The sequence below is a fragment of the Nerophis ophidion genome, linkage group LG01 (assembly GCF_033978795.1).
Source record: "Nerophis ophidion isolate RoL-2023_Sa linkage group LG01, RoL_Noph_v1.0, whole genome shotgun sequence".
In the NCBI taxonomy this organism is placed as follows: Eukaryota; Metazoa; Chordata; class Actinopteri; order Syngnathiformes; family Syngnathidae; genus Nerophis; species Nerophis ophidion.
In genome coordinates, this window is record NC_084611.1 from 10,932,557 (window position 1) to 10,942,556 (window position 10,000).

General features: G+C 44.3%; 7 non-coding genes across 7 annotated transcripts; all 7 read left to right on the forward strand.

Moving 5' to 3' along the window:
- The first annotated feature begins 2,294 nt into the window (after window positions 1-2,294).
- On the forward strand, window positions 2,295-2,376 carry trnas-aga (transfer RNA serine (anticodon AGA)). The gene has a single exon. It is a non-coding gene; the product is annotated as a tRNA-Ser (tRNA).
- An 853-nt stretch (window positions 2,377-3,229) lies between these two features.
- Window positions 3,230-3,311, forward strand: trnas-uga (transfer RNA serine (anticodon UGA)). Its single transcript has one exon. It is a non-coding gene; the product is annotated as a tRNA-Ser (tRNA).
- Window positions 3,312-3,857: 546 nt separating this feature from the next.
- On the forward strand, window positions 3,858-3,939 carry trnas-aga (transfer RNA serine (anticodon AGA)). Its single transcript has one exon. It is a non-coding gene; the product is annotated as a tRNA-Ser (tRNA).
- Window positions 3,940-4,781: 842 nt separating this feature from the next.
- Window positions 4,782-4,863, forward strand: trnas-aga (transfer RNA serine (anticodon AGA)). The gene has a single exon. It is a non-coding gene; the product is annotated as a tRNA-Ser (tRNA).
- Window positions 4,864-6,689: 1,826 nt separating this feature from the next.
- trnas-aga (transfer RNA serine (anticodon AGA)) lies at window positions 6,690-6,771 on the forward strand. The gene has a single exon. It is a non-coding gene; the product is annotated as a tRNA-Ser (tRNA).
- Window positions 6,772-7,583: 812 nt separating this feature from the next.
- trnas-aga (transfer RNA serine (anticodon AGA)) lies at window positions 7,584-7,665 on the forward strand. Its single transcript has one exon. It is a non-coding gene; the product is annotated as a tRNA-Ser (tRNA).
- Window positions 7,666-9,248: 1,583 nt separating this feature from the next.
- trnas-uga (transfer RNA serine (anticodon UGA)) lies at window positions 9,249-9,330 on the forward strand. The gene has a single exon. It is a non-coding gene; the product is annotated as a tRNA-Ser (tRNA).
- Window positions 9,331-10,000: the final 670 nt, after the last annotated feature.

Sequence of the window (10,000 nt, forward strand, 5' to 3'; positions counted from 1 at the left end):
GCCCCAGGGAATAGGCTGTGAGCAGGTGTGGGTTTATATTAGCGGCCCGGCTTGGCGCCTGTGTGTTGGAGTCCTGTTATTGAATTATTCTGTTATTGAACTTCTGTACTAGGTGTTTCGGGCATTTGCTGCTGGGAGGAGACCTCAGGGCATACCTAGGACACGTTGGAGGGACTACGTCTCACAGCTGGCCTGGGAACACCTCGGTATCCTCCCTATAGAACGAGAGGACGTGGCCGGGGACAATGGTGTCCAAGTTTTTTCCACTGAGGGCCTTGTATTTTAAAATCACTGGATGCAGGAGCCATTTTAATATTCTCCAACTATATCCTGAGTTAGAGTTGCAGAGTCTTTTGGTAAAATATTAGGACAGCTTTACGACACATCTTAAATAAAGCTGACAACACTGATGATGACCTGCCAGTTGTTCGCAGACGTGGGATCCAAAGATTAGCAATAAAATGGTCGAAAGTTGGGGTCTCCCCGCGCAGGTTCAAATCCTGCTGAAACAACCTTAAGTTTTTCATGATTCTGACTAATTGAACGTCATTCTTTAATTGGGCGGCACCCCTCGGGTCGGGAGTGAAGTTCTGCCTCGAGTAGAGGTGTTCAGGTATGTTGTATTCTTGTTCACGAGTGAGGGAAGAATAAAACACAAGATTGACAGAGACTCTGGAACCAAGCTCCTTTGATATTCTCCAACTATATCCTGAGGAGGAGTTGCAGTCTTTTGGTAAAATATTAGGACATCTCAACAAAAGGAGGCTTCACTACACATCTTCAATAAAGCCTTTAACCCTGCCGACGAGCTGCCAGTCGGTCGCAGATTTGGGATCCAAAGTTAAAACAAATTAAAATATTAGGACAGCTTTACGACACATCTTAAATAAAGCCAACTACCATGCCGACGAGCTGCCAGTCGGTCGCAGATGTGGGATTAAAATGTTAGCAGCAAGATGGTCCAAAGTTGTCGTGTCCGAGTGATTAAGGCGATGGACTACAAAATCCATTGGGGTCTCCCCGCCTAGGTTCGAATCCTGCTGACAACTACTTAAGCTCTTCATGATTTTGACTAATTGAACGTCAGTTTTCAATTGGGCTGCACTCCTCGGGTCGGGAGTAAAGTTCTGCCTCAAGTGGAGGAGTTTAAGTATCTCATAGTCTTTTTCACGAGTGAGGGAAGAATATAACAGAGGGTTTGGTGCGGCGTCTGCAGTGATGCAGTCGCTGCACCAGTCTTTTGTGGTGAAGAAAGAGCTCGGCCCGAAGGCGACCATGACTCAGCAAGGAAAGCCAAACCAACGCCACTTTGATCACGCACACAAAACCCCAAAGACATCTTTGGACAGGTCCCAAAAATCAAACCACCAATTCGCTGAATTCATTTTAATTTACACTTTCTTAATTTTTCCAAAGACCGATGCTGAGAAAGGCATAGACTCTGGAACCAAACTCCTTTGATATTCTCCAACTATATCCTGAGGGGGAGTTGCAGTCTTTTGATAAAATATTAAGACAGCTCAACAAAAGAAGGCTTTACTACACATCTTATATAAAGTCTCCAACCCTGCCGACGAGCTGCCAGTCGGTCGCAGATGTGGGATCCAAAGTTGGAAAAAATGTAAATATTAGGACAGCTTTACGACACATCTTAAATAAAGCCTCCTACCGTGCCGATTAGCAGAAAGATGGTGCTCAGGTTCGAATCCTCCTGACAACGACTTAAGTGTTTCATGATTCTGACTAATTGAACGTCATTCTTCAGTTGGGCTGCACCCCTCGGGTCGGGAGTGAAGTTCTGCCTCAAGTAGAGAAGTTCAAGTATCTCGTAGTCTTGTTCACAAGTGAGTGGAAGAAAAGATGAGAGATTGACAGAGGGATTGGTGCGGCATCTGCAGTAATGCAGTCACTGCACTGGTCTTTTGTGGTGAAGAAAGAGCTGAGCCATAAGGCGAAGCTCTCGATATACAGGTGGGTCTACGTCGTACCCTCATCTATGGTCATGAACTTTGAGTCGTGACTAAAAGGACAAGGTTGCAAATACCAGCGGCAGAAATTGGTTTCCGCCGCAGTATGTCTGGGATCACCCTCAGAGATAGGGTGAGGAGCTCGGTCAGCCGGGGGAGACTCAGAGTAGAGTCACGGCTCCCTCACAGCAAGAGGAACCAGCTGAGATGGCTCGGACATCTACTACAGATGCCTCCACTACACATCTTAAATGAAAGCCTGGCACAACAATTGGGGATTTTGATGCTTCGTTTGGGTCGAGCTTCTTGGCTTCAGTTCTATGTCAAGTTGTTGTGGCCGAACGGTTAAGGCGATGGACTAGAAATCCATTGGGGTCTCCCCGCGCAGGTTCGAATCCTCCCGACAATGACTTAGTTTTTCATGATTCTGACTAATTGATCATGCGTGCAGATTCTTGCATCTTGGCTATGACTCAGCAAGGAAAGCCAAACCAACACCTCGTTAATAATGCACATAAGACCCCAAAGGCATCTTTGGACAGGTCCAATAAATCAAATCACCCATTTGCTGAATTAGTTTTTAATTCACACTTCATTCTTTAAAAGACTGCTGCTGAGAAAAGCATAGGCTCTGGAACCGAACTTCTTGAGAGGGGTTGGACTTTACTATATGCTGGAGTTGCGGCGGGGAATAGGCGGCGAGCAGGTGTGGGCTTATATTAGTGCCCCGGAATGGCGCCTGTGTTTTGGAGTCCCGGTGAACGAGAGGGTTCTTCCTCTGCGCCTTTGTATCGTGGGACGGGTTTTGACTGTTGATTGCGCGTATTCGCCAAATGGAAGTTCGGATTACCCGGCCCACATTGGCAGCGACAGTGGTGTTCTGTTATTGAACTTCTGTATTAGGTCTTTCGGGCATGTCCAGCCGGGAGGAGACCTCGGGGTATACCTAGAACACGTTGGAGGGACTATGTCTCACAGCTGGCCTGGGAACACCTCAGTAGCCCCCCTACAGAACTAGAGGACATGGCCGGGAACAGCGGTATCCACGTTTTTTCTACTGAGAGCCACATATTGTAAAATCACTGGATGCAGGAGCCATTTTGATATTCTCCAACTATATCCTGAGGCGGAGCTGCAGAGTCTTTTGGTAAAATATTAGGACAGCTTTATGATACATCTTAAATAAAGCTGACAACACTGACTATGAGCTGCCAGTCGTTCACAGACGTGGGATACAAAGATTAGCAGAGAGTTGGTGTCAGGTTGTCGTGGCCGAGTGGTTAAGGCGATGGACTTGAAATCCATTGGGGTCTCCACGCGCAGGTTCGAATCCTGCTGACAACGACTTACTATTTTCATGACTTTGACTAATTGAAAGTCAGTCTTCAGTTGGGCTGCACCTCGTGGGTCAGGAGTGAAGTTATGCCTCAAGTGGAGGAGTTCAAGTATCTCATAGACTTGTTCACGAGTAAAGGAAAAATAGAATGCAGGATTGGTGAGGCAGTCACTGCAGCTGTCTTTTGTGGTGAAGAAAGAGCTGAGCCAGAATGCGAAGCTCTCGATATACAGGTCGGTCTACGTTCCTACCCTCACCTATGGTCATCAACTTTGAGTCGTGACTGAAAGGACAAAGTTGCAAATACCAGCGGCAGAAATGAAATTCCTCTGCAGTATGTCTGGGATCACCCTCAGATAGGGTGAGGAGCTCGGTCAGCCCGGAGAGACTCAGAGTAGAGCCGCTGCTCCCTCACAGCGAGAGGAACCAGCTGGGAAGGCTCTGGCATCTACTACGGATGCCTCCACTACACATCTTAAATTAAAGCCTGGCACATTAATTGGGGATTTTGATGCTTTGTTTGTGTCAAGCTGCTTGGCTTCAAGTTTTGACAAGTTGTCGTGGCCGAGTGGTTAAGGCGATGGACTAGAAATCCATTGGGTTCTCCCCGCGCAGGTTTAAATCCTGCCGACAACGACTTAGTTTTTCATGATTCTGACTACTTGATCATGCGTGGAGATTCTTGCATCCTGGCCTCGCGGCCATGACTCAGCAAGGGAAGTGAAACCACAAGACCCCAAAGACATCTTTGGGCAGGTCCAATAAATCACATTCGCTGAATTCATTTTAATTCACACTTCCTTCATTTTTCAAAAGACCGCTGCTGAGAAAAGCATAGGCTCTGGAACCAAACTCCTTGAGAGGGGTTGGACTTTACTATGACTATGTCTCACAGCTGGCCTGGGAACACCTCGGTATCCTCCCTGTAGAACGAGAGGACGTGGTCGGGGACAACGGTGTACAAGTTTTATTCCACTGAGGGCCTTGTATCGTAAACTCACTGGATGCAGGTGCAACTTTCTGTCTTGCTTCAGGTGAGGGAGGTCGTGTTTTTTTCCCCTCCTGTCTTTTCCTTGCTTGCTCTCTTTTGTCTGTTTTTGTCTTTTGTCTGCACCCCTCGGGTCGGGAGTGAAGTTCTACCTCAAGTGGAAGAGTTCAAGTATCTCGTAGTCTTGTTCACGAGTGAGGGAAGAATACAACCCGAGATTGACAGAGGGATTGGTGCTGCGTCTGTAGTGATGCAGTCGCTGCACCGGTCTTTTCTGGTGAAGAAAGAGCTCAGCCAGAAGGTGAAGCTCTCGATATACAGGTCGGTGTATGTTCCTACCCTCACTTATGGTCATGAACTTTGAGTCGTGACCGAAAGGACATCTACTACGGAGGACTCCACTACACATTCTTAAATTAAAGCCTGGCACAACAATTGGGGATTTTGACTCTTCGTTTGTGTCAAGCTTCTTGGCTTCAATTGTTGTCAAGTTGTCGTGGCTGAGCGGTTAAGGCGATGGACTAGAAATCCATTGGGGTCTCCCCGCGCAGGTTGGAATCCTGCCGACAACGACTTAGTTTTTCTTGATTTTGACTAATTGATCATATGTGGAGATTCTTGCATCTTGGCCATGACTCAGCAAGGAAAGCCAAACCAACGCCACGTTAATCACGCACATAAGACCCCAAAGACTTCTTTGGACAGGTCCAGTAAATCAAATCACCCATTCGCTGAATTCATTTTAATTCACAGTTCCTTCATTTTTCAAAAGACCGCTGCTAAAAAAAAGCATAAGCTCTGGAACCGAACTCCTTGAGAGGGGTTGGACTTTACTATATGCTGGAGTTGCCCCAGGGAATAGGCTGTGAGCAGGAGTGGGTTTATATTAGCCCCCGGGCTCTGCGCCTGTGTGTTGGAGTCCTGTTATTGAATTATTATGTTATTGAACTTCTGTACTAGGTGTTTCAGGAATGTCCAGCCGGGAGGAGACCTCGGGGCATACCTAGAACACGTTGGAGGGACTACGTCTCACAGCTGGCCTGGGAACACCTCGGTATCCCCCCTATAGAACGAGAGGACGTGGCCGGGGACAATGGTGTCCAAGTTTTTTCCACTGAGGGCCCTGTATTTTAAAATCACTGGATGCAGGACACATTTTAATATTCTCCAACTATATCCTGAGTTAGAGTTGCAGAGTCTTTTGGTAAAATATTAGGACAGCTTTACGACACATGCTAAATAAAGCTGACAACACTGATGATGACCTGCCAGTTGTTCGCAGACGTGGGATCCAAAGATTAGCAATAAAATGGTCGAAAGTTGGGGTCTCCCCGCGCAGGTTCAAATCCTGCTGACAACAACCTAAGTTTTTCATGATTCTGACTAATTGAACGTCATTCTTTAATTGGGCTGCACCCCTCGGCGTCTGCAGTGATGCAGTCGCTGCACCAGTCTTTTGTGGTGAAGAAAGAGCTCGGCCCGAAGGCGATCATGACTCATCAAGGAAAGCCAAACCAACGCCACGTTGATCACCCACACAAAACCCCAAAGACATCTTTGGACAGGTCCCAAAAATCAAACCACCAATTCGCTGAATTCATTTTAATTTACACTTTCTTCATTTTTCCAAAGACCGATGCTGAGAAAAGCATAGACTCTGGAACCAAACTCCTTTGATATTCTCCAACTATATCCTGAGGGGAGTTGCAGTCTTTTGATAAAATATTAAGACAGCTCAACAAAAGAAGGCTTTACTACACATCTTATATAAAGTCTCCAACCCTGCCGACGAGCTGCCAGTCTGTCGCAGACGTGGGATCGAAAGTTGGAAAAAATGTAAATATTAGGACAGCTTTAGGACACATCTTAAATAAAGCCTCCTACCGTGCCGAATAGCAGAAAGATGGTGCGCAGGTTCGATTCCTCCTGACAACGACTTAAGTGTTTCATGATTCTGACTAATTGAACGTCATTCTTCAGTTGGGCTGCACCCCTCGGGTCGGGAGTGAAGTTCTGCCTCAAGTAGAGAAGTTCAAGTATCTCGTAGTCTTGTTCACAAGGGAGTGGAAGAAAAGATGAGAGATTGACAGAGGGATTGGTGCGGCATCTGCAGTAATGCACTGGTCTTTTGTGGTGAAGAAAGAGCTGAGCCTTAAGGCGAAGCTCTCGATATACAGGTGGGTCTACGTTCGTACTCTCATCTATGGTCATGAACTTTGAGTAGTGACTGAAAGGACAAGGTTGCGAATACATAGCAGCAGAAATGAGTTTCCTCTGCAGGATGTCTGGGATCCGCCTCAGAGAAAGGGTGAAGCGGAGCCATCTACTGTACTACTACGGATACTTCCCTGGTGAGATGTTTCGGGGGATCCAAAGGTTAGCAGAGAGATGCTCTTGGGTTGTCGTGGCCGAGCGGTTAAGGCGATGGACTAGAAATCCATTGGGGTCTACCCGTGTAAGTTCGAATCCTGCTGACAGTGTCAGCTATGTTTCCTTTAGAAGGAGAACAAACACACAAGTTTTTCTGATCTGTTAAACAAAAGGTAAGTTTGATACGAGTGTGGAATTATTAAAATGTGTCTTCTTTAGCAGGGCTGTCATTACTGCAGTTTTAAAATCAGCAGGAAAGACATTTAAAATCTCCCCTCTCAAAGAACTATCAGATATTGTCCAAAATAATTGTTTTGATTTGAATGTAAAGGACTTGTTTTGAGTTTCATAGGAGAAAAAAAGGCCAGCTCTCAGCATGAACCAGGACAAAACTTTCCAGTGTTTCCTCGGGTAAAAACAGAGACTGTGTTGGATTAAAAGCAGAGTGAGGAGATAAAAAGTCACATCTGATGGTGTTTATTGTTTATCTGATGGATCCTGACGACCGCGTCACGTCCAACTTTTGAATGTAACACAACTTTATTTATTTAACATTGCAACGGTTTTTGTTCAGGAGGTCTGTAGAATTAAAAATACTTGTAATATAAAAACATTATCATGGTCACATTTGCAATTTGTTTTGTAAGATTAAAAATTTTTTCGTAAATTATTCTTAAAATGATTTGTTTTTCCCTTCATAAGTCTGAAATGTTGTCTTATTACGATTTCATCAAAAGCAGCTTCACTACACATCTTAAACAAAGCCTCCAGCTCTGCCGACGAGATGTCAGTCTGAAATGGTGTAGTATTACAATTTTATGTTATTTTATGTAATAAATTCAACAGGGGAAAAATGGGAGGTTGGTTGTTGTTTATTTTAATGAAAGCTTCACTACACATCTTAAAATTCACCTGACATCAGGTTGTTGTGGCCGAGTCGTTAAGGCGGTGGACTAGACATCCGTTGGGGTCTCCCCACGCAGGTTCGAACCCTGCTGACAACGACTTACTTTTTCATGATTCTGGCTAATTGAACATCATTTTATTTTAGACGTGCTGTGTTTTGTGTGTGACCACGACACGCATCAAATAAGTGTGGAGATTCTTGCATCTTGGCGTCGCGGCCATGACTCAGCAACCAAACCAACACCACATTAAATACGCACACATGACCCCAAATACATCTTTGGACAGGTCGAATAAATCAAATTACCAGCCACCCGGACAGCTGCTGCAACAATTGGTTTTACATAACCAAAAGATTTCTGATCAAAGTGTAAGAAACCGAAAAGGAAGTTCATCTGCATGCTCCTCCTCCTCATCTGCACTCAATTTTCTTTTACATTTTATTTTTTTTCAATGAATTTTTCAGCGCTGATTTTTTTTTTCCTACTGAATTATTTAGCCGTATTTCACCATGATTGAGTTTTGCTTTTTGAAGCAGCACATTTTATGACGTTGATTTTTTTTTTTTTTACACTGAAATTTTCAGCACTGAATTTTTTTACACTGAATTTTCAGCACGGATTTTTTAACACTGAATTTTTCGACACTGATTTTTTTTAAGCATTGAATTTTTTTACACAAAATTTATTGACGCAGATTTTTTTTTACACTGCTTTTTCTCCACTGATTTTTTTCGGCACATATTTTTTCTACCTGAATTTTTTTTTTACATTAATTTTTGGGGAGTTTTTTTAGCACTCAAATTTTTTTTTACGCTGAATTTTTTTTTTAAATTATTTTACGCAAAAAGTTTTAGTCAAATAAAAAAGCTTTCGTAATGAAGGCACAAATTAACCTCCACTAATGCTTGATCTGTTTAGCACTCAGCTTCTAAAACGTGTACCTTTTTTATAAATACAGTATATACACACAAAATATATGTTTCTGGATCATCATTTGTCCCAAACTAGACTTTGTTGTTTGTTCTTGAAGTCTGCCATGATAAGTAGTTGTTGTTGTTAAAGGAAAACGTGAATGTCTGTCAAATTCAATCAATCAATCAATCAATGTTTACTTATATAGCCCTAAATCACTAGTGTCTCAAAGGGCTGCACAAACCACTACGACATCCTCGGTAGGCCCACATAAGGGCAAGGAAAACTCACACCCAGTGGGACGTCGGTGACGTAATGATTAGATGTTATTACATTTAGTTAAATTCTATTGTATTCTATTATAAATGTACTTGTTGCATATATACTTGCAGTGTGTAATTCTGATCAAACTGTGAGAAACCGAAAAGGAAGCTAATCTGCATGCTTGTCGTCCTCATCTGGGTCTCCACCTGACTGCAGTTCCTCTTCGTAACCGACTTAAGTGAGCATATGCTCACATTTAATGTTGCCTGGAACCAAACTCCTTTGATAGACTCCAACTATGTCCTGAGACGGAGTTGCGGAGTCTTTTGATAAAATACTAGGACAGCTCAACAAAAGGAGGCTTCACTACACATCTTAAATAAAGCCTCCAACCCTGCCGACGTGGGATCCAAAGTTAGAAAATGTTTTAATATTAGTACAGCTTTACGACACATCTTAAGTAAAGCCTCCTACCGTGTCGATTAGCAGACTGATTGTGTCAGGTTGTCGTGGCCGAGTGGTTAAGGCGATGGACTTGAAATCCATTGGGGTCTCCCCGCGCAGGTTCGAATCCTGCTGACAACGACTTAATCTTTTCATGATTCTGACTAAGTGAATGTCAGTCTTCAGTTGAGCTGCACCCCTCGTGTTGGGAGTGAAGTTCTGCCTCAAGTGGAGGAGTTCAAGTATCTCGTAGTCTTGTTCACGAGTGAGGGAAGAATAGAACGCAATATTAACAGAGGGATTGGTGCGGCAGTCACTGCAGCGGTCTTTTGTGGTGAAGAAAGAGTTGAGCCAGAGGGCGAAGCTCTCAATATACAGGTCGGTCCACGTTCCTACCCTCACCTATGGTCATGAACTTGGAGTCGTGACTGAAAGGACAAGGTTGCAAATACCAGCAGCAGAAATTAGTTTCCTCCACTGGATGTCTGGGATCACCCTCAGAGATAGGGTGAGGAGCTCGGTCAGCCCGGAGTGACTCAGAGTAGAGCCGCTGCTCCTTCACAGTGAGAGTAGCAGCTGAGATGGCTCGGGCATCTACTACAGATGCCTCCACTACACATCTTAAATTAAAGCCTGGCACAACAATTGGGGATTTTGACGCTTCGTTTGTGACAAGCTTCTTGCCTTTGCTTTTTAGTAAAGTTGTCGTGGCCGAGCGGTTAAGGCGATGGACTAGAAATCCATTGGGGTCTTCACGCCAGGTTCGAATCCTTTTGTCAAGGACTTTTTGATTCTGACTAATTGATCATGC